At 37.6% G+C, this 20,291-nt stretch overlaps 1 protein-coding gene, 1 non-coding gene and 1 pseudogene across 3 annotated transcripts in view; 1 reads left to right on the top strand and 2 right to left on the bottom strand.

Moving 5' to 3' along the window:
• DCC (DCC netrin 1 receptor) overlaps positions 1-20,291 on the bottom strand; it is a 1,085,392-nt gene that overhangs the window by 328,326 nt on the left and 736,775 nt on the right. The gene's annotated exons all lie outside the window — the stretch shown is intronic.
• LOC121482172 lies at positions 1,298-1,414 on the bottom strand (annotated as a pseudogene).
• Positions 4,287-4,476, top strand: LOC121482215. Its single transcript, XR_005985565.1, has one exon. It is a non-coding gene; the product is annotated as a U2 spliceosomal RNA (small nuclear RNA).

Here is a 20,291-nt window from a genome sequence, read left to right as displayed (position 1 = left end):
TACACACTACACTCCTGTTAGCTGGAAAATCCCTGGGGTGAAGGGGCCTATCTCATTTCCCAATGGTTCCAGAAACATTATCAATTGACAATACACAACCAGTTGCACAGAGAAAGAGGTTTTAAAGCCTCGTTTTTGATCAACACAGTATTTGAAACAAATGGCAGGCTAGAAGCAAGTGAGTCAATCTTTTGTGGCAGAGTGGTGAGGAGAGGGAAGAGATTGATGCCTGGATATGTAGTATCTGTCTTAAAAATATGGGTGTTATTAAACCTTCTGACAAAACCCTGTACTTCTACACACCTGGACATCTCAAACTAGCACGCTTATGTGAATTTATCCTCCCCACCCCCGTCACTGTCCACTCAGCCTACTTCTCCTCCCAGCTGCTCAACTCACTTGTATACATCGTCCTTGTGACTATACAGCCCAGAAACCCAAAGGGTATCCCCTACCCTTGCCTCTCACTCATCCCTTCTAGGACTACCCCCCGCCCCCGGACATCTGGTAAATCTACTCTGTGTTCGCTCCATTGCCACCGTCCTTCTGTCTTCCTCCACCATCCTTCTGTCTTCCTAGAACTGCCATAGCTGTCTCTGCCTTCTCCAGTGCCTCTGCTTCCTTTCCACTCATCCCCCTTCAAATATATTCTGTGTACAGCATCCGGAATAAGCTTATAAGAGGACACATTTGTTCATATTACCTAATATTTATTTATCCTCAGTGTCTACTCTTTACCTCAAGGAATCTCCAAACTTTGAAATGGGCCTACTGGGCTGGCTCCTGTTTATCACTTCTCTTGGTCTGCCTTCCTCCACAAAGAGGCCCTAAGAAAAGGATTTACATGCAAATAATTGATTGGGAAGGTGGGAAGTGAGATGGCAGGAAGTGAAGCCTAGGAAAAGTGACTTATCTGGCAGTTAGCACTGTGGGAAAGTGGAAAGCAACTCTACTGGGGATTCTGGGGCCGTTGTGGCACAGGCCTCTAGGTTATCTGTCTTGAGGGAAGCAGACGGAGGTATTTATCCACCCCTCCTCCACCGCTGATTGAGGTGATTTTAAGGGCCATCCTGCATAATAGCCTAGTATGTTCCTGTTGCCAGAAAAATACCACTTTGGAGAGAGGCTTGCAAGATTTCCACAGTAAGCATAATCCAGTAGCTCCACTCATCCAAAAAAAAATTCATAAAGTGCCTACCCAACCCCAGCCCTTCTAGGTACAGAGGAGACAAAGGCAAAAATAGATGAGGCATCCTTCATGGAGCTCACATGGAGGTTCCCTGGCTTTTCTCCTCCATGTCAGATGAGGAATGAGTGCTGAGTGTTATGCTGAGTTCTTAACACAGTTTGAAGGAGGCACAGGTCACACAAAAGCATGAACAGCTAATCACCACACCTAAGAATGACAAAGGATCTGTAGGCTCCCTGGCTTTTTCTTGCTTGTATTAATCAAGCTCTCTCCATGTAGGTCCCCTGGCGACCCCCCAAAGCCTTCCCAGAGCTGCTCCTACTCAAGACCCATCTCATCCACCTAATTCCTGCTGTCCCTCTTCACTTAGTTTAGTGTTGTCTTCTCTGGAAAGAATGACCCAAAGTATTTGCAAAATATCCAACAGGTGATAGTTAATATCTACTATACAAAAAAAGGGAAAAAAATCAATAAAATAATAAAGAATCTGATTTTATTTTTTTTTTTATTTTTATTTTTTTTTTTTTAAATTTTTATTTATTTATGATAGGCACACAGTGAGAGAGAGAGAAGCAGAGACACAGGCAGAGGGAGAAGCAGGCTCCATGCACCGGGAGCCCGACGTGGGATTCAATCCCGGGTCTCCAGGATCGCGCCCCGGGCCAAAGGCAGGCGCCAAACCGCTGCGCCACCCAGGGATCCCTTATTTTATTTTTTTATTATTACTTTTTTAGAATCTTATTTTAAAGTAGGGCTCAACCTGACATTAAATGAAGCGTGCATTAAAATAAATCTAAAAAGTCTGTCAGAATCAAATGTATTAAAAAAAAAAAAATCTGTCAGAGAAGCAAAACTTTAGAGAATGTTAGTATCTAAAGTTGGCCAGGATGTGACTGACACTCTCTTACATTGACAGTTGAAGTTTCTAAGAGTCGGCTTTTTAGCAGTTATTTTGCCAAAATCCTTTAAAATGAAAAATATTCATACCATCTGACCAAACATTCTCAGGTCTATACATTTATCATTAAAAAAAAAAGTAACCCCTTTATCTATGTATCCTTGCAAAATCATAGCTCATTTTCTCAAAATGTTAATACCTACACACCTTACCAATTTAAAGCAAATGGGATCATCACTATATTTTTTTTTACAAAAGATCTATAAAAATAAAATGTGATCAATGATGACTTGTAAAAATCTTTTGAGAATCCTCAAGAAGTTAGACAAATTAGTTTTAAAACTACAGGTGAAAAATTTTCAATTCTTTTTTTCCCCAAAGGCACCTAATTAGAGATGGTATCACATCAAAACTGCGTTGGCTTCCCCACCTATTCAGGGGCTGCCAAGAAGGAGAGCAATGGGGGTCTGTGCACGATGCTTTTCTCTTCAGGCCTCCAGGAGTGCCTTCTCACAGAGCTAGTCTAGACGCAGATGACACAGATAAATCTCAGAATAGAATTAATCATGAACTCTTTTACCTCAATTTAAACAGTCCTCGTTTGAAAAGGAGCAGACACATTTTTAACAAAGGGATGGCTCCTTTCTTTATACAGGGAATTAATTTTGTTCTTACTAATCCTCCATGCTTTCTCTCAACAGTAATTCGTCTTCACATAAGGTCTCAATAAGGAACCAATCAGGACTTTTTTCTTTGCTCTAGGAGGCCTAATCTCCAGGCTGGCCCTAATCTCCCTGGCCCATTACTGTTGCCATGGTTACAGCTTCTTTATCTGTTGTCATGGAGAAGAGGAAGCGAATTTACCATACTATAACGTAGTGTTGGGGTTTTTTTGGTTTTTGTTTTTTGTTTTTAAGAATCTGTAAAAAAAAATAATAATCAGGGGCACCTGAGTGGATCAGTGGTTGAGTATCTGCCTTTGGGTCAGGTCATGACCCAGGGTCCTGGGATCAAACCCCATATCGGGCTCCCTGCATGGAGCCTGCATCTCCCTCTGCCTGTGTCTCTGTCTCTCTCTGTATCTCTCATGAATAAATAAATAAAATATTTAAAATCAATCAAACAATCAATCATAGCAAAATCCAGGAAAAGGAAGTGATTTCTGAAAATAATATAACTCCAAAAAATAGTTTTAGTTTCTAAATTACTAGTTACTACTACCACTACTACTGCTGCTGCTGCTGGTGCTGCTGCTGCTGCTGCTACCGGTACTACTACTATTTCATGATGCCATTGCAATAGCCTTGGTAACAATTACATTCTTGTGTTAACTTTTCTATAAAGCCATGGTCTGTCTAGATACCAAAGAGTTTTTTCTCTTAGAATTTTACTATGTAATGTTTACAGGCCTTAATTTTTCCCTGAGTTTATGAACTCCCTGACCTCCACTCCCTATGAGGCACATGAACGATAATAAGATGTATTCACAAACACATAAAAATATTTAATTTTCATTAAACATCAAACAACTAATAGGCTTATTTCCTTGTCATTCCCCATATTGTTAACGAAAATACTATAAATTTAGTCACCAAATCAACTAGATGCTTTATTTGCTGCATCTCCTTATAAGCCTTCATATTTAAATAAAATATAAATAGGTGACATTAGTAAAATTAAAGGAATATTTAACTGTTCTCAGGGCAAACTCTATTCTTTTTCCTTTTGTATTTTTTTCTTATCATTGTTCCCTTGATCCCAAACTCTAGCTTTTAATTGTCCAAATGAAGAAGTAGACAAAATTTACATTTTGATATAATGTTTTTATAGTTTACAAAGTAATTTTGCAAACTTCCCAAAAAGAAGCTCAGCTGTAAATGATTGAGATTATTAAGAATAGCACTTTTTTCTACAATTTCATGGTATCTTCAATATTCAAAGAATCATGGCTTTTGAGCTAGTATATTGAGAACTTAGTAAAACTAAGAAATATGAATTTTAAAATAATAATGATTTGAAACCACTTTTTATTTTAAATTAATATGAGATAAAAGTTAATGATTTCCATAATATTTCATTAAATATTAAAAACTTTACATAAAAGAACGTAGTGGGTTAGTATCTAAAATGGAATAATCAATATTTATTGAATGTCTATCAAGTTCCTACTGTTATGCTTGAAGTGAAGAATTATTTTTAATTGCTTCTTGGCCTTTTAGCTAAGATCAAGTATACTATTTGTTCTTATCAGTTTAATATCTAATACATCCTCCATAAGAGGACAATGTGTTAAATGGATTTTTGGAGCAGGAGATGGAATAAGAGCTTGCTCCACCCACTCCACACATTGACCTGGTATTGTAGTACTTTCTGGAATGGTGCACCCCACAAAACAACAATAAGAACAACAATAAAAACCATATTTAAACTATAGGTTTTTCCCTAAGAGAATGGGGAACTATTTTTAAGATGTAAGGTATATACATATAAGACGATTACAAGAAGTCTCTTTTAAATTCCATCCTAAATTTTCAGTAGGGTGGTTGTTTAGAAATCAGAACACACGTTCTCACTAGACCATTTCTATTCTGTCCCCAGAATCCTATTTAATTGATCATTTTACAAACTATCCTAGTAGTAGTGCTATGAAATTTCCTTTGGCAAATCAATTTATGTATCCAATCATTAATCCATCCAATATTCATGGAGGGATTATGATGTGTAAATCATTGCATGAAGGCCTTTATTAATCCATCTCCCAATTCCAGAAAGGAAAGCCACCTCAGTAATGAGTAATCTCCCTGTCCCAGCTTCACCGACAAGGACCATTCTCCTCCCACCTCTCCTATTGCTCCTCTACATCCCAGTTCTACATTCTCAGTTGTCTCAGGCAGGGGTAAGCCTGAGAAGGATGCAGGGGAAGGTCTCTGGGGTCACTGATTCCATCAGGTCCATGAAAACCTCATGGTTTCACCTCTGCTACTTTTGTGTGTTGCAACCTGAGTTGGAATACCTCCCTCCAACGGTTCTGGTTCTTGACCTGGACTGCTTCTTCAGACTTCTGCTCAGGTAACACCTCACTGATTCCCACCCTGATTTTGGAACCTCTAACTCTGGACCTTCACAGGACTAGGAGAAGTGCCTTCTGGAAATTTCCTCATGGAACTCTAATGGTCTAGTCATTTTTTGGTATCCTATGCCAAATTACATATTCTGTAAGAGTAGAAGCCAAGTCTACACTGTTTATGACTCTAATAGCCAAATTTGGTACCATACATTTAGTGACATCCTAGGTATCCAATGCATTCTTGTAGTGTTAACTAAATGAAAGGTACTGCAAACTTGTCAAATTCTAATGTTAAGACTTTGGCTAAAAAATTCCCTTTCAGGGGTACCTGGGTGGTTCAGTTGGTTGAGTGTCTGCCTTTGGCTCATGTCATGATCCCAGAGTCCTGAGATCGAGCCCCATTTCAGGCTCCCTGCTTTGCAGGGAGTCTGATTCTCCCTCTCCCTCTGCCCCTCCCCGTTTGTTCTCTCTCTCTCTGAAATAAGCAAATAAAAATCTTTTTAAAAATTCCCTTTCAGAACCCACAAAAATGGGTATTTGAGATTATGTACTGGGAGGGGATTGAGCTATTACTATATGCTGGTCATGTTAATCATTATTACTCTGCTAATAAATTACAAAGTAGATTAAAAAGCTGAACTCTCAGGAAGATTCCAAGGGAATGTATATTTATGATGAGACTACTTCATTTCAGACCAAATGAGAGGGGAACATGTTCCTAAAATCCAACTATATGCCAAACAATGCAAAAGATGTGTTCGTATAGGAATAATTCCTAAGAGAAATAATTCTTTCATTAAGAAGCAGAACAGAAGCCTGAAAAGTCTGAGCTGACCTACACATCCAGAAAAGAACCTGGAGATCTGTTATAGGAAGTGTGATTCTTATCCCCAAACCATATATCAAAGAGACCTGCCAGGACAAGGTTGCATGGTAAGAAGAATTACCTATGGCCACAAAGATATAAGATGAAAAAAGAAATTCTGGAGAGTAATATCATATCAACAGAGATAACTACATCTTTCAGAGTTTGAAGTCTTTCAAAAGACATAGTGAGAGGAAAATAATATCCAGTAAACTGATCAGTCTACACGTGTGAACCAATTATATTCTTTATTCTCACTTTATTTATGAAGGTACTTTTTAAAAGAGTTTATCCAAAGTGGAGCAGACCTCAGGCAGCTTGGGAAGGTGGCTAGTCCCTCATTTATGTAAAAAGTGGATCTGACTAGAAAATTACAATTAAATGGGGGGGGGGGGGGTTGGATCTCTGCTCTGCTACTCTGTGACTATGCGACTCACAGGACTAGGAGAAGTCCCTTCTGGAAATTTCCTTGGAAATTTCCTTGGAAAGCTATGTAGTTTCTCTGAGCCCTACCCTCCACATTTAAACACTGATCCAATTTATTTGACATGCAGGGCTACGTGATGATGTAAAATGGGAAAGGGCTGCTCATAGTACCTGGCATATGATATACTCAGGGAATGGTTATTGTTATTTATCTGTCTTCAGATCCAAAAAGCAGAAAGTCTGCTTCTACTGGCCCGGTTCCATGATATCTGGTTGGAAATCCAGGATCCCTATTGGAAAGGCTCTGGGAACAATTTGGGCTAAATCTGATAGGTCAAGTGAGACAAGAACAAGGGTGCTTCCTCCATGCAAGGATAGGACTTGGTCAGCTCACTATCTCTCTCTATTTCCTTTATCAAGTCGCAGAGAAAACTCATCCTTTGTTTTCCCTTTTGTCACCCGCATGTCTACCTCGACAAGAATGTACTTCATATCAGGTCTCTTCTTTCTCTATATTTTCTTACTAATCATTTTACCCTTCCCATCTGTCACTATTCAAGGTTTTGTGAGGCCACCTTTAATCATCTTTCTCATCAATGTCGCTTCCTGGCATCTTTTACCAACTGTAGGAAAGCTCTGTTTCTACCCAGTCCCCAGCTCCCTTTGTTTCCATCTTTCCCTTGAGTCTATGTCATTGAATTGCTAGTCATTATTTATCCCTTCTCCATGCCCAGGGACCCCAAATGTGCCATTTCAATCATTCCCCTGTCACCAGAGCTTCCTCTAGGGATAAAGACTGACAAGCTGTGACATCTCCCCTCCCATCCTTCATGTGCCTTTATCAACATTCACCTTATCCCAGCCATATGGCGCTTTGTCCCGGGCTGCCATGCAATCTTCTTCTCCAGCCGTGAAGAACATCTAAAGAACACGTGCATTGCTGATTCAAATCAGCATGGCAGGCTTTAAGAAGCAGTGGTTTTTTTTTTTTTTTCATGCAATTACCTTTGGTAATAAGACACTACCAAAATAAAACAGCTAACAAGCTATGTTATTAAAAAATAATTGAATCAATGCTAAGTAGTCTTAATTTTTTTTTTTAAGTAACTGAATTTTTCTGGTACGAAACTCAAGTAAAAGTAAGTTGAAAATAATACAAATTAAGTAGGAAGAACTAAAAGTTTAAGCTATACTTTTTAGTAATATAGACACTACTAAGAACTGTTTTTATTGGTTCTGGATACCAAGTGACCCCCCCAACCCCCAGGAAAAGCAGCTGCAATCATGTTTGATGGCTCTGTGAGTTCCCTTAATCTCAAACTTTCAACTTTGTCTGTGGGATTTAAAGTACATTTTTAAATCATCTATTTAAAGCTACTGTATAAATGTACCCGTGGAAATGCTCATTGCTGGGATGGGCTAATTCAATGTTCTGAAATGTCTTTGAGAATCAGAATATCAGAACAACACACTCACTGACAGACAAGAAGAGAAAGAGTGTGGGAGGCAGCATCTCAGGCCAGGAGTGCATTAGCAGGGCATGGAGGTTTATTAAGCATCCATGTGCAGTACACTTGGCTCTAACTCCTAGCTACTCATCCTCAAATTTTATAGCCACCAAAACATATTAAAGGGAAATAAAAGAGGACATAAAACTAAGATAAATTATTACTTATTCCAATTAAGTTTATACAGGTAGAGCCTTATATCACCACCGTAAAGCCACTGAAAAGCTACAGCGGGGCACAGAATGCATATGAAAGATGTTTTCGTAGAACCCTGTTTCTTTTTGAGTTTGTCCTTCTAGGCCTATATACATCAGAGAAAAAGAGAGAGAGAAAGAGAGAGAGAGAGAGAGAGAAGAGCACAAGTGATAGACGCAGTCCAATTCTTTTTTTTTTCTCTTTCTTTCTTTCTTTCTTTCTTTCTTTCTTTCTTTCTTTCTTTCTTTCTTTCTTTCTTTCTTTCTTTCTTTCTTTCTTTCTTTCTTTCTTTCTTTCTTTCTTTCTTTCTCTTTCTTTCTTTCTTCTTTCTTTCTTTCCTTTTTTTTTTTTTTTTTTGACTCAGTCCAATTCTATTCTAGTTCCCTTTCTGGGAAGTGAGATGGTGAGCATGGAGAACTTGCAGCCACAGTTGAGTGATGACTCACATAAGCTCACCTTTTTTTTTTTCTTTTCCCTTTTTTAATGCACTGAAGTGAGGAAACTGAGAGAAAAGCTGTAAACCATAAAAGAGGCTTATTGGCTGGAACCTAGCACTCATTCTTCAAATCTATTAAGTAGGCAAACAAAAAGAATAACCACTAGAGATGATTGATTAAATAATAAAAACACATTATATACTCATAAACTGGCTGTGCATCAAATTCCAGTATTTTGGGGGGTCACTCTAAATATAAGAGTATTAATTCCTACAGAAAGGATGGGTCTTTTACAAAGTCTTGTTTGAGTTTTTAAAATAATCAGTAGGGATCCCTGGGTGGCGCAGCGGTTTGGCGCCTGCCTTTGGCCCAGGGTGCGATCCTGGAGACCCGGGATCGAATCCCACGTCGGGCTCCCAGTGCATGGAGCCTGCTTCTCCCTTTGCCTGTGTCTCTGCCTCTCTCTCTCTCTCTCTGTATGACTATCATAAATAAATAATAAAAAAAAATAATAAAATAATCAGTAAATGTGTTGATTTACCCAAAGACCCATATCAGTTTGAATTATGGCTGATAAATCTACAGAATAATTTAAAATATAATATGGGGCATGTGTTATTCTGAAATATAGGATACAGGTATTCAACTATGATAATAAATGTGTCTATGCCAAGTTTGACTCTTGGTTGCTATTATAACTAAAGCAAAATGTATGTTTGACCTATTGACGATAAGCATGATATTCACATGCTTATCATCATCAAGAGGTATGATGGATTACATTTTCTTTTTTTCTGGAGCAAAGTGAAAAGAATCCTAGGACTGCAATTAAGAGGCAACCTGTATTGTGTTTCAGTCAATAGCTGGACAGATACCTTCTAGGGTACAGGTACATTATAAGATTGCTACTACTAAGGTTCTATCATGCTGGGCAGCAGCAATATCTTCCATCTTTGACTTTTTTTCCTATTTGTTTTTCTACTTATTTATTTTTTTCTCTGAAGCTGATTCATCTAAATTTGAGAAAGAATTTGCCTCACAGTCCATTTTGGGAGTAAAGGCTGTATTTAAAGATAATAAAATGCAGAAAAAAAAAGTTTGGAATTAGAATGCTAAATTAGAATGTTAAAACAATGGAGTTCTGTGCCAGAGCCACTACTAATTATTATACCACCTTATTATAATGTCTCCTGTCTCTGATTTTTTCCATTATCAAAACACATGGGGAGTCAGTTGTGACAATATGACAAAAAAACAGAGCCCATGAAGAAAAATATTGATAAATATTACTATATGGAAATTAAATATGTATGGAAAAGCATAATGAATGACATTAAGATATGTAGGTCAAACTGGAACAATATTTTTTAATAATATTATAAAGGACTGACTTTCCTAATATGCAAACAGTTGTCACAAATTGATTAAACTAATTACTAGTTTAGTTTACTACTTACTTATAAGAAAAGAAAGAGGCAGAGTAAGAAAAGATGGGAAAATGGTATTAAAAATTACAAAGTACTGAGACACTGAGTGGCTCACTTGGTTAAGGGTCTGACTGGTGACTTCAGCTCAGGTCCTGGGATCGAGCCCCATGTCAGGATCTGCACTCAGCAGGTAGTCTGCCTCTCTCCCACTCCCACTACCCTTTCTCCCTACCCTACTTGCATGTGCCTTCTCTCTCTCTATCTCTCTCTCAAATAAATCTTAAAAAGAATAAAAGGACTATGGCCTTCACCTTCAAGAATGAAAACATTTGTTAAGTTTCAAATGAGAAGGAAGTCCTCATTCTCACACCTTTGGTGATGTAAAGCAAAGAATAAATGGCATACTATAATATTTTGACAGAAGAAAAAAGATATCTGCAAAGAGTTGAGACCTTGATGCTACACTTACGGAAGCAGTCTGATTTACTCATAGGTAGTTTGAGATTCTGAAGCTACTTCTATATGAAACATGAAGATATGGATGTTTGATAGGCATAGGATATCACTGGGGATAGTAAGTAACCTGGGTAGTTCACTTCTGTAGTATTTTTTTGAAAAACCCATAAATCCAGTTGAAATGATGAGGAAAACTCAACACAAACCCAGATTGGGAGATACCCTAGAGGAGAACTGGCCAATATTCTTCAAGACAACCAAGGTCAAGAGAAACAAGTAAAGACAGGAACTGCTATAGGAGAAGGAGACTAAGGGAGCATGACGATTAAATGCAAGGTGGTACACTGGATTGTATTCTGAGAAAGAAAATGATGTTAATGATAAAAAAACAAAACAAAACAAAACAAAAAACAGAAGAAATCCAAGAAAGTCTAGTCTAAGTCATTGTAATTTACCAATAGTGTCTTATTTTTTTATTTTTATTTTTAATTTTAATTATATTATAGTTAACATACAGTGTTATTATATTGGTTTCGGTCTATAATATAGTGATTCAACAATTTTACTCAGTGCTAATCACAACAATTTCACTCCTTAATCCCCTTCACCTATTTCACCCATCCCCCACCCACATCCTCTCCGTTAACCATCATTTTGTTCGCTACAGTTAAGAGTCTTTTTTCTGTTCCTTTTTCATTGCTCATTTGTTTTGTGTCTTAAACATATGAGTGAAATCATGGTATTTTTCTTTCTCTGACTAATCTCACCTGGCATTATATTCTCTAGATCCATCCACATTGCTGCAAATGGCAATAGCTCATCCCTTTTTATAGCTGAATAATATTACATTGTGTGGAATGTTACACACACACACACACACACACACACACACCACACACACACACACACACACACCACAACATTCCTCACCCATTCATCCATCAGAGTACATCTGCCTGCTTCCATAATTTGGTTATTGTAAATAATGTGGCAATAAACATAGGAGTGCAGAGACCCAAGGGGAGCCCAATGCAGGACTTGGTCCCAGGACCCCAGAAAAATGACTTGAGTGAAAGGCAGACACTCAGCCACTGAGCCATCCAGGTGCCCCTGAAAGCTTTACTTCTTGTTTACTAATTTGGATACTTTTTATTTCTTTTTGTTGTCTGATTGCTGCAGCTAGGACTTTTAGTACTGTGTTAAATAAAAGTAGTGAGTGGACATCTTTGTCTTATTCCTGATCTTAGGGAAAAGTTCTCTGTTTTTCCCATAAAAGATGATATTAGCTTCACATTTTTCATAGATGGGCCTTATGATGTTGGAAGATGTTCCCTCCAAACCAACTTTGCTGAGAGTTTTGATCATGAATGGATGTTATTTGTCATGCTTTTTCTGAATCTATTGAAATGATTTTTTTATCCTTTCTCTTTTTTTTTTTTTTTTAGATTTTGTTTATTTATTCACGAGAGACAGAGAGAGAGAGAGAGAGAGAGAGAGAGAGAGAGGCAGAGACACAGGCAGAGAGAGAAGCAGGCTCCACACAGGGAATCTGATGTGGGACTCGGTCAGGGTCTCCAGGATCACGCCCTGGGCTGAAGGAGGTGCTAAACTGCTGAACCACCGTAGCTGCCCTCCTTTCTCTTGCTGATGTGACATAGCACATTGATTGATTTGCAAATATTGAACCACCCTTGCATTCCAGGAATAAATCCCACTTGATTATGGTGAATATTTTTTTTAATGTATTGTTGGAATAAATCTGCAATATCTTGAGGATTTTCGCATCTGTGTTCATCATCAGAGATACTGGCCTACAGTTCTCTTTTTTTGGTAGTGTCTTTACCTGGTTTTGGTATCAGGGTAATATTGGACTCACTGAATGAATTAAGAAGCTTTCCTTCTCCTTTAGTTTTTGGAGTAGTATGAGAAGAATAGGTATTAACTCTTCTTTAAATGTTTGGTAGAATTCACCTGTGGAAGCCAGCTGATCATGGACTTTCGTTTCTTGGGAGTTCTTTGATTACTGATTCTATTTCATTACTAATAATCAGTCTGTTCAAATTTTCTATTTTTTCTTGGTTTAGTTTTGGGAGGTTAATGTTTCTAGAAATTTATCCATTTTTTCTAGCTGTCCAACATGTTGGCATAAAAGCTTTCATATTATTCTCTTGTAATCATTTGTATTTCTTTTTTTTTTTTTTAAGATTTTATCTGTTTATTCATGAGAGACACAGAGAGAGAGAGAGAAAGAGAGGCAGAGACAGAGGCAGAGGGAGAAGCAGGCTCCATGCAGGGAGCCTGACGTGGGACTCGATCCGGGTCTCCGGGGTCACACCCTCAGCTGAAGGTAGAGCTAAACCATTGAGCCACTGGGGCTGCCCATCATTTGTATTTCTGTAGTGTCAATTATTTTTTCTCCTCTTTCATTTTTGATTTTTGTTTTAATTTATGTCCTCTTTGTCTCTTTTTTTGATGAATCTGGCTAAAGGTTTATCCATTTTATTCATCTTTTCAAAGAACCAGCTCCTGGTTTCATTGAACTCTCCTACTGTTTTGTTTTTGTTTTTGTTTTTGTTTTTGTTTTTAATTTCTATTTCTTTTATTGCTGCTCTAGTCTTTATTATTGCCTTCCTTCTACTGGTTTGGAGTTTAGTTTGTTCTTGCTTTTCTAGCTCCCTTAGGTGTAAGGTCAGGTTGTTTACCTGAAACTTTTCTTGCTTCCTGAGGTAGGCCTATATTGCTATAAGTTTCTCTCTTAGAGGGACACCTGGGTGGCTCAGCTGGGTTAAGCATCTGCTTTCGGCTCAGATCATGATCTCAGGGTACTGGGATCGAGCCCCACATTAGCCTCCCTGCTCAGTGGGGATCTTCTTTCCTCTTCTTCTTTCTTCTTCTTTTTCTTCTTCTTCTTTCTTCTTTCTTCTTCTTTCTTCTTCCTTCTTCTTCTTTCTTCTTCTTTCTTCTTTTCCCCCTGCTTGTGCTCTCACTCTCAATCTCTCATAAAGGAATAAATAAAATCTTTAAAAAAAAAAAAACAAAAAAAACAAAACAAAAAAAAAAAAAAAACAAGGGCAGCCCGGGTGGCTCAGAGGTTTAAGTGTCTGCCTTTGGCCCAGGGCTTGATCCTGGTTTCTCGGGATCAAGTCCCACGTCGGGCTCCCTGCATGGAGCCTGCTTGTCCCTCTACCTGTCTCTGCCTCTCTCTCTATCATGAATAAATAAATAAAATATTAAAAACAAAATAAAACAAAACCAAAACAAAAAACTTCTATCTTACAACAGCTTTTCTTGCATTCTGAAGACTTTGGATCATTTCATTTTCTTTTGTCTCCATGTATTTTTTTTTTTTATTTCTTCTTTGATTTCATTGTTGATTGATTCATTGTTTAATAGCATGTTACTTAATCTTCATTTATTTGTGTTCTTTCCCAATATTTTTCTTATGATTGCTTTCTAGTTTCATAGTTATAGTCATAAAAGATGCATGGCATGATTCCAATCTTTTTTAATTTTTTGAGACTTGTTTTGTAGCCTAATGTGTGATTTATTCTGGAGAATAGTCCATGTACACTTGAAAAGTATATTCTACTGTTTTAGAATGGACAGTTCTAAATATATCTCTTAAATCTATCTGGTCCAATGTGTCACTCAAAACTACAGTTTCCTTGTTGATTCTCTGGTTGGATGATTATCCATTAATGCAAGTGAGGTGTTAAAGTGCCCTCTTACTGCATTACTATCAGTTAGTTCCTTTATGTTTATTATTAGCCACTTTATGCATTTGATTTCTCCCATATTGGGTGTAAAACTATTTATAATTGTTAAATCTTCCTGTTGGATTGCTCCCCTTATAATTTTATAGCGTCCTGCTTTGTCTCGTTAAGTTCTTGTTTTAACGTCTTTTTTGTCTCATATCAATATTGCTACCCCAGCTTTCTCTTTACTATCATCTGCAATAAATGCTGTTTCAACCCTTCGCTTTCAATCTGCCTGTGTCTTTAGGTCTGCAATGAGTCTGTTATAGGGAACATATAGACAGGTCTTGCTTTTTTATCCATTTTGTCACTTTATATCTTTTGATTGGAGTGTGTAGCCCATTTACATTCAAAGGAATAATTGATAGGTGTATACTGCCATTTTGTTGCTTGTTTTATGGTTAATTTTGTAGCTCTTCTCTGTTCATTTCTTTTCTCGCTCTTCTCTCATGGTTTACCAGCTTCCTTTAATGATGTACTTGGATTCCTTTCTCTTTATTTTTTGCACATCTATTACTAATATTTGATCTGTAGGTACTATTAGATTTATATATAACCTCTTAAGCATATAGCAGTCTATATTAAGATGATGGTTGCTTAAGTCTGAACATATTCTTTAGTTCTCTCACCCCACTTTTTAGGTATACAGTGTCATACTTTATGTCCTTTCATTTTATGAATCCCTTGACTGATTTTTATAGCTATACTTAATTTTACTGCATTTGTGCTTCTTAATTTTCTTGCTCCTGCTTATCATCTTTCCTTTCCACTAAGAATCCCTATTAACATTTCTTGAGCTGGTTTAGTGGTCATGAATTATTTTAACTTTTGTTTTTCTGGAAACTTGGTATCTCCATCTATTCTGAATGACAGCCTTGCTGGATAGATTATTTTTGGTTGCAGGTTATGTTATCTTTCACTGTTTTAAACAAATCATGTTGCTCCCTTCTGGCTTGCAAACTTCCTGCTAAAAAATCAGCTGATTGCCTTTGGGGGATTCTTTATATGTAACTGTTTTCTTTTATTTTCTTTTGCTGCTTTTAATTTTTTTCTCTTTATCACCACTTTTTGCCATTTTAATTACTATATCTTGGTGTGGACCTCCTTGGGTTGATTTTGTTGGGGGATCTCTATGCCTCCGGGATCTATTTCTGTTTCCTTTTCCAGATTTGGTTATTTTCAGCTGTTTCTTCAAATAAATTTTCTGATCTTTTTCTATTTCTTCTTCTGGGGTCCCCAAAATGCAATTGTCATTATGCTTGATGATGTTGCTGTATTCCTTATATCTATTTTTTTTCTTTCTCCTTTTCAGCTGGATTGCTTTCCATTACTATGTCCTCCAGGTTGCTGATCCATTCTTATGCTTTCTCTAGTCTACTATTTACTCCATCTAGTATATATATATATTTTTTTTATTTATGACAGTCACAGAGAGAGAGAGAGAGAGAGAGAGGCAGAGACACAGGCAGAGGGAGAAGCAGGCTCCATGCACCGGGAGCCTGACGTGGGATTCGATCCCGGGTCTCCAGGATCACGCCCTGGGCCAAAGGCAGGCGCTAAACCGCCGCGCCACCCAGGGATCCCCCATCTAGTATATTTTTAATTTCAATTATTGAGTTCTTCATCTCTGATTGGTTCCTTTTTATGTTTTCTATCTCTTTTTTGAGAGTTTCCCTGAGATCCTCCATTCTTTTCACAAATCCAGTATCTTTTGGGCTGTTACTTTAAATTCTTTATCAGGCATGTTACTTAATCTCCATGTTGTTTAGCTCTCTTGCTGTGCTTTTGTTCTGTTCTTTCATTTGGGACATATTCCTTTATCTCTTCACTTTGTCTAACTCTCTGTGTCTGTTTCTATGTTAGGTAATTTGGCTATGTCTCCTGGTCTTGAAAGTAATGGCCTTCTAAGAATTGGTCCTATAGTGCCCTGCAATGTCCCCAGTTCACTAGAACGTAGCACAACAGAGGTGTCTCCTGTGTGTATTGTGTGTGTCCTACTGTTGTGGCTGAGTTGCTTTTGCCTTCAGCTCAATCATTTGCAATGACTCTTTTGCTAGTTGTGGGTTAGGTGTGGTTCCTGTAGTGAGTGAGTATGAGGCAACCTTGGGCTTCAGTTGTTAGACAAGGCATTTGCCAGAACTGCAATTACACTGAATTGCAGGATATTTTCCTTGTGTTGTTCTGGGAGAAGTTTTAGTAGTTGAGTAAGTCCTGTGGTCAGATCTATATCTGCTCTCAGTCTACTGTAGGGTTGCTACCCCAGTACTGTGGGTACTGGTATGTGTGGTTACCATCCCCTCTTCCTGGGGCATGAGTCACTTTGGAGTGGTGCTGGCCCATCGGGGCTGCTTGTACACTGCCAAGCTTGCAGCATAGCTTTGAAAGAGCTCTGGCTAAGGATACATTGGAAAAGGCAGGCCCACAGGAGAATGCAGAGGTGGGCTGTGTAGCACCACACAAATTCCACATAAGTCTGCAATGGGAAGGGGCCTACAGTTACCAGAGAAAACTCCTGCCCAAGCTGGCATGGAGGCAGTGTGTCTGCAGAAAGGGGGGTGGGGCATGCTGCTAATAAGTTAGGTGGAGAGAATTTCTGCTATGCTGGTTTTAGCAATTGTTTGTTTATCTCAGGTGGGGGGGAAATAGAGAAGGAAATGGTGCCACCAGCTCTTTTGTTCTTAGGGCACTCTCCCAAATATCTCTGCCACTCCAGCACATGCTCTGAGATTAGTAAATAAATCTTCATATATATACTCCAGGCATTTTTTTGAACTGTAGATCTTATACTATATCTCAGCAGGGCTGTTTGTTGTACTCTCTCTTTAAAGGTGGGGCCCTGCTTTCTCAACTGTCCCTGCTGATTTTTAACATTTCTGATGTTAAGGCTGATTATTGGGCACCTCCGGTTTTCAAATCAAATATTATGGAGATTAATTTCTCCCATGTGGATTTCCTGTGCTTGGGAGGCCTGACCTGGAGTCTAGTCCTCTCCCCTCCCTGTGCCCATAGTATCCCTCCCTCCAGTAGAGAGTCCCACAGATCCATTTGGTTCCTGACTGTATCTCTGCCCTTCTTATCCTCTTTAATGTGACAGCTTTCCTACATTTAGCTGTGGAGAATCTGTTCTGTCAGTCTTTGGGTAGTTTTCTGGTTTATTTACATTGATGTGTGTGATATCTAGTTGTGTTTGTGGGATGAGGTGAGCTTTATATGGTCTTATTCTACCATCTTCCCAGAAGTCCTCATCCTAATGTTGTTTTTTCTAGTTTTAACAAACAGAATGTGGTAATGGGAGATTAACAGTGGAGATACTGAGTGAAGGGTATATAGGAGCTCTGTAGTATCTTCCCAAATTTTCTGTAGGTCAAATATATATATATATATATATATACACACACACACACAAGCGGAACAGTGGCTTTGATTGTAATTGATAAGCCAATCCCAATGCCCTTAATACTGTTTTTTGTTTGTTTGTTTGTTTGCTTGATTTTAGCTGAAAGTAGACTCCATGAAGACATGTGACAAAAGGAAGCTTATCTATTAAAAGTACATCATTTCACTCTGAGTCAAAAATTAGGGGTAAAAAAAAGGACAGTGTTAAATTTAAAGATTCTTGGTGTAGTCAGACTTAACAACTCTCAGTAAGAAAAGATTAATTCTGGAGGGTGGAAAGGGATGTGCACACTGACTTCCAAACACAGACTTAGGAGACAAAGCATTCAGGTTGTGGCCATTGATCTGGAAATTGCCATCCCACCCAGAGTGCTTATGATTCAGACTGAATACCTGAGTACCTGATACCACCTGGCACCAATCTAGCTGTGAGTCCACTTTGTATTTCATTCTAGGAAGTAACGCATTGAATTCTAACTAAATTCTTATTTCATTTTGTTTTCACCTATATGCAGCTAATAAAATTAAAGATGATAGAATGGAAAAACAGTTTTGCTTAAGTTGACAAAATAAATTCCCAGAGAGCATGGACCTAGCTAATCACCATGTTTATAACATAGGGTAATTCTCAGGTAAGAATTTTGACATCTGTTCTCAGTTGATTTTACAGCGTATGACCATACCTAGGGTGGCTCGGTGTTCTATGTACTTCCCTGAGAAGTACTGAATAGTCTGCAAAGGATGTTAAGAAAAAGTAATAATTACCAAAGCAATACCATTCAAACTTATGGAAGGAAAACTGCTATTTGTAAATGCATAACCAGGGAGAGGATGGAGGGGAGAAGGAATGAAGAGAACAACTTGCTGAGGGAAGTCTAGAAAACTAAAATTTATTGACAGGAACCCTTACATACCAATGACTCAGATGAAAGACCAAAAAAAAAAAAAAAAAAAAAAAAAAGAAGAAGAAGAAGAAGAAGATTCATAAAATCTAGGCAATTAAAATAATGTTTCTAAAAACTTACATATCACAGATATTGCTAGTCTAGAGTAAGAATATCAAAGATTATTAAATCTAGGAAGAACTTGCAGATAATTTAATATGACCTCTACATATGACAATTTCTGATTCCAGCAGATCTATAAAGTCCATTTTGGTTAACAATTTCAACTTCTTTCTCCTCTAAGGCTTTTATTCCATTTTTTTACTATATGCAGTTATAATAAATAATTTTAAATTTTACTTTCTATTTACTCATGTTTGCCCTCTTCTTCATGCACCTTGGCTCAAAAACATAGCCCAGTTTGTTTGTTTTTGTTTTTTTAGAGGATACCTACCTATGTCTATTCTTACTTTCTCACCTCTTGAATTCAGATAATTTCACCATTTTTAGCTGCTTAAAAATCACAAAGTATGTCACTAGGAAATTTCATCATAATTTCATCTACATAATAACCACAACTAAAGAAAGCTATAGTTATCAAATCAATATCAACAAGTCTGGCAGATTTTTCTCTGATGGAGGTTTCACCAGGGACCATGCTATATAAAGATTTGCCTGACTCTCATGGTACTGATTGTAAAATTTAGGGGTATATATTAAAAATGTCATAAGTTATCTTAATAACTTATTAGGGAGCTTCCTGTGCCATTTTCACTCTGAAAAAATCATTATGTGCAATGAAATCTATTTATAACTCATGCTAAAACAACCATTTCTAAAAATTGAGTAGATCCTTGGGGTGTAGGATACTGGGTTGAGTAAACCAATGACCACATTTTGTATCCTTCTTGGTTTTATACCTTTTATAAAACTTCCCTCTCAGACCTTGTCTTTCCCATCTTAAAATCACAACCTCATCCCCCTCTATTACTGCACACTGACATTTTCTTCCTCTTTTTCCTTAGCATATATTAGTCTTTATTCAAGAACCCATTCCCCTCCCCCTGATTATATTAGCTTCCCTTCTTGAACATATCTACTTTTATCTCCCTTTTTGAGCAAATTTATGGCCCACAGTTTTTAAAACACGAGCATACCATTAACCATTATTTTTTATAATGATAACAAGATGGAAGCTTGTCTATCAAATCCTTCCTATTAATCTCCATATGTTATTGATCTTGTTAAATTTTGGTATATTGGGGGTATATTTAAGACAAAGTCACCTTCAATACTCTCCCTTCCCCATTCTTAGTTCTGCTTCTCAGCTTCCTCTCATAAACATGTTACCCTTACGGAAACATCATGCTAAAATATGGCAAGATAACTTATGTGAAAGAATTCATTTTCACTTCTACCAAATTAATCTGGATTGAGACTGAGCCACGCAGATAAAAGCTTGTTTAATTTGGATTTTACCATATGCTTTTCTAATATATATTTTAAAACTAAGCAAATCTGTTTCACTCAGACTGGAGTAGTTTTGTATATAGATTCTTTGAATAATCTGAAGAGAATAAAAATACATAAAACCTTTTATTTATCTAAATTACGGTTTGTCTTTTTATTTTATTTTATTTTTAAATATTTTATTTATTTATTCATGAGAGACACAGAGAGAGAGGCAGGGACACAGGCAGAGGAAGAAGCAGGCTCCATGCAGGGAGCCCGACGTGGGACTCGATCCTGGGTCTCCAGGATCATGACCTGAGCTGAAGGCAGAGCTAA

This window comes from Vulpes lagopus, chromosome 24 (genome assembly GCF_018345385.1).
Source record: "Vulpes lagopus strain Blue_001 chromosome 24, ASM1834538v1, whole genome shotgun sequence".
Classification (NCBI taxonomy): domain Eukaryota; kingdom Metazoa; phylum Chordata; class Mammalia; order Carnivora; family Canidae; genus Vulpes; species Vulpes lagopus.
Note: the sequence above shows the minus strand (reverse complement) of the source record. Positions and strands in the feature narration are given on the sequence as shown.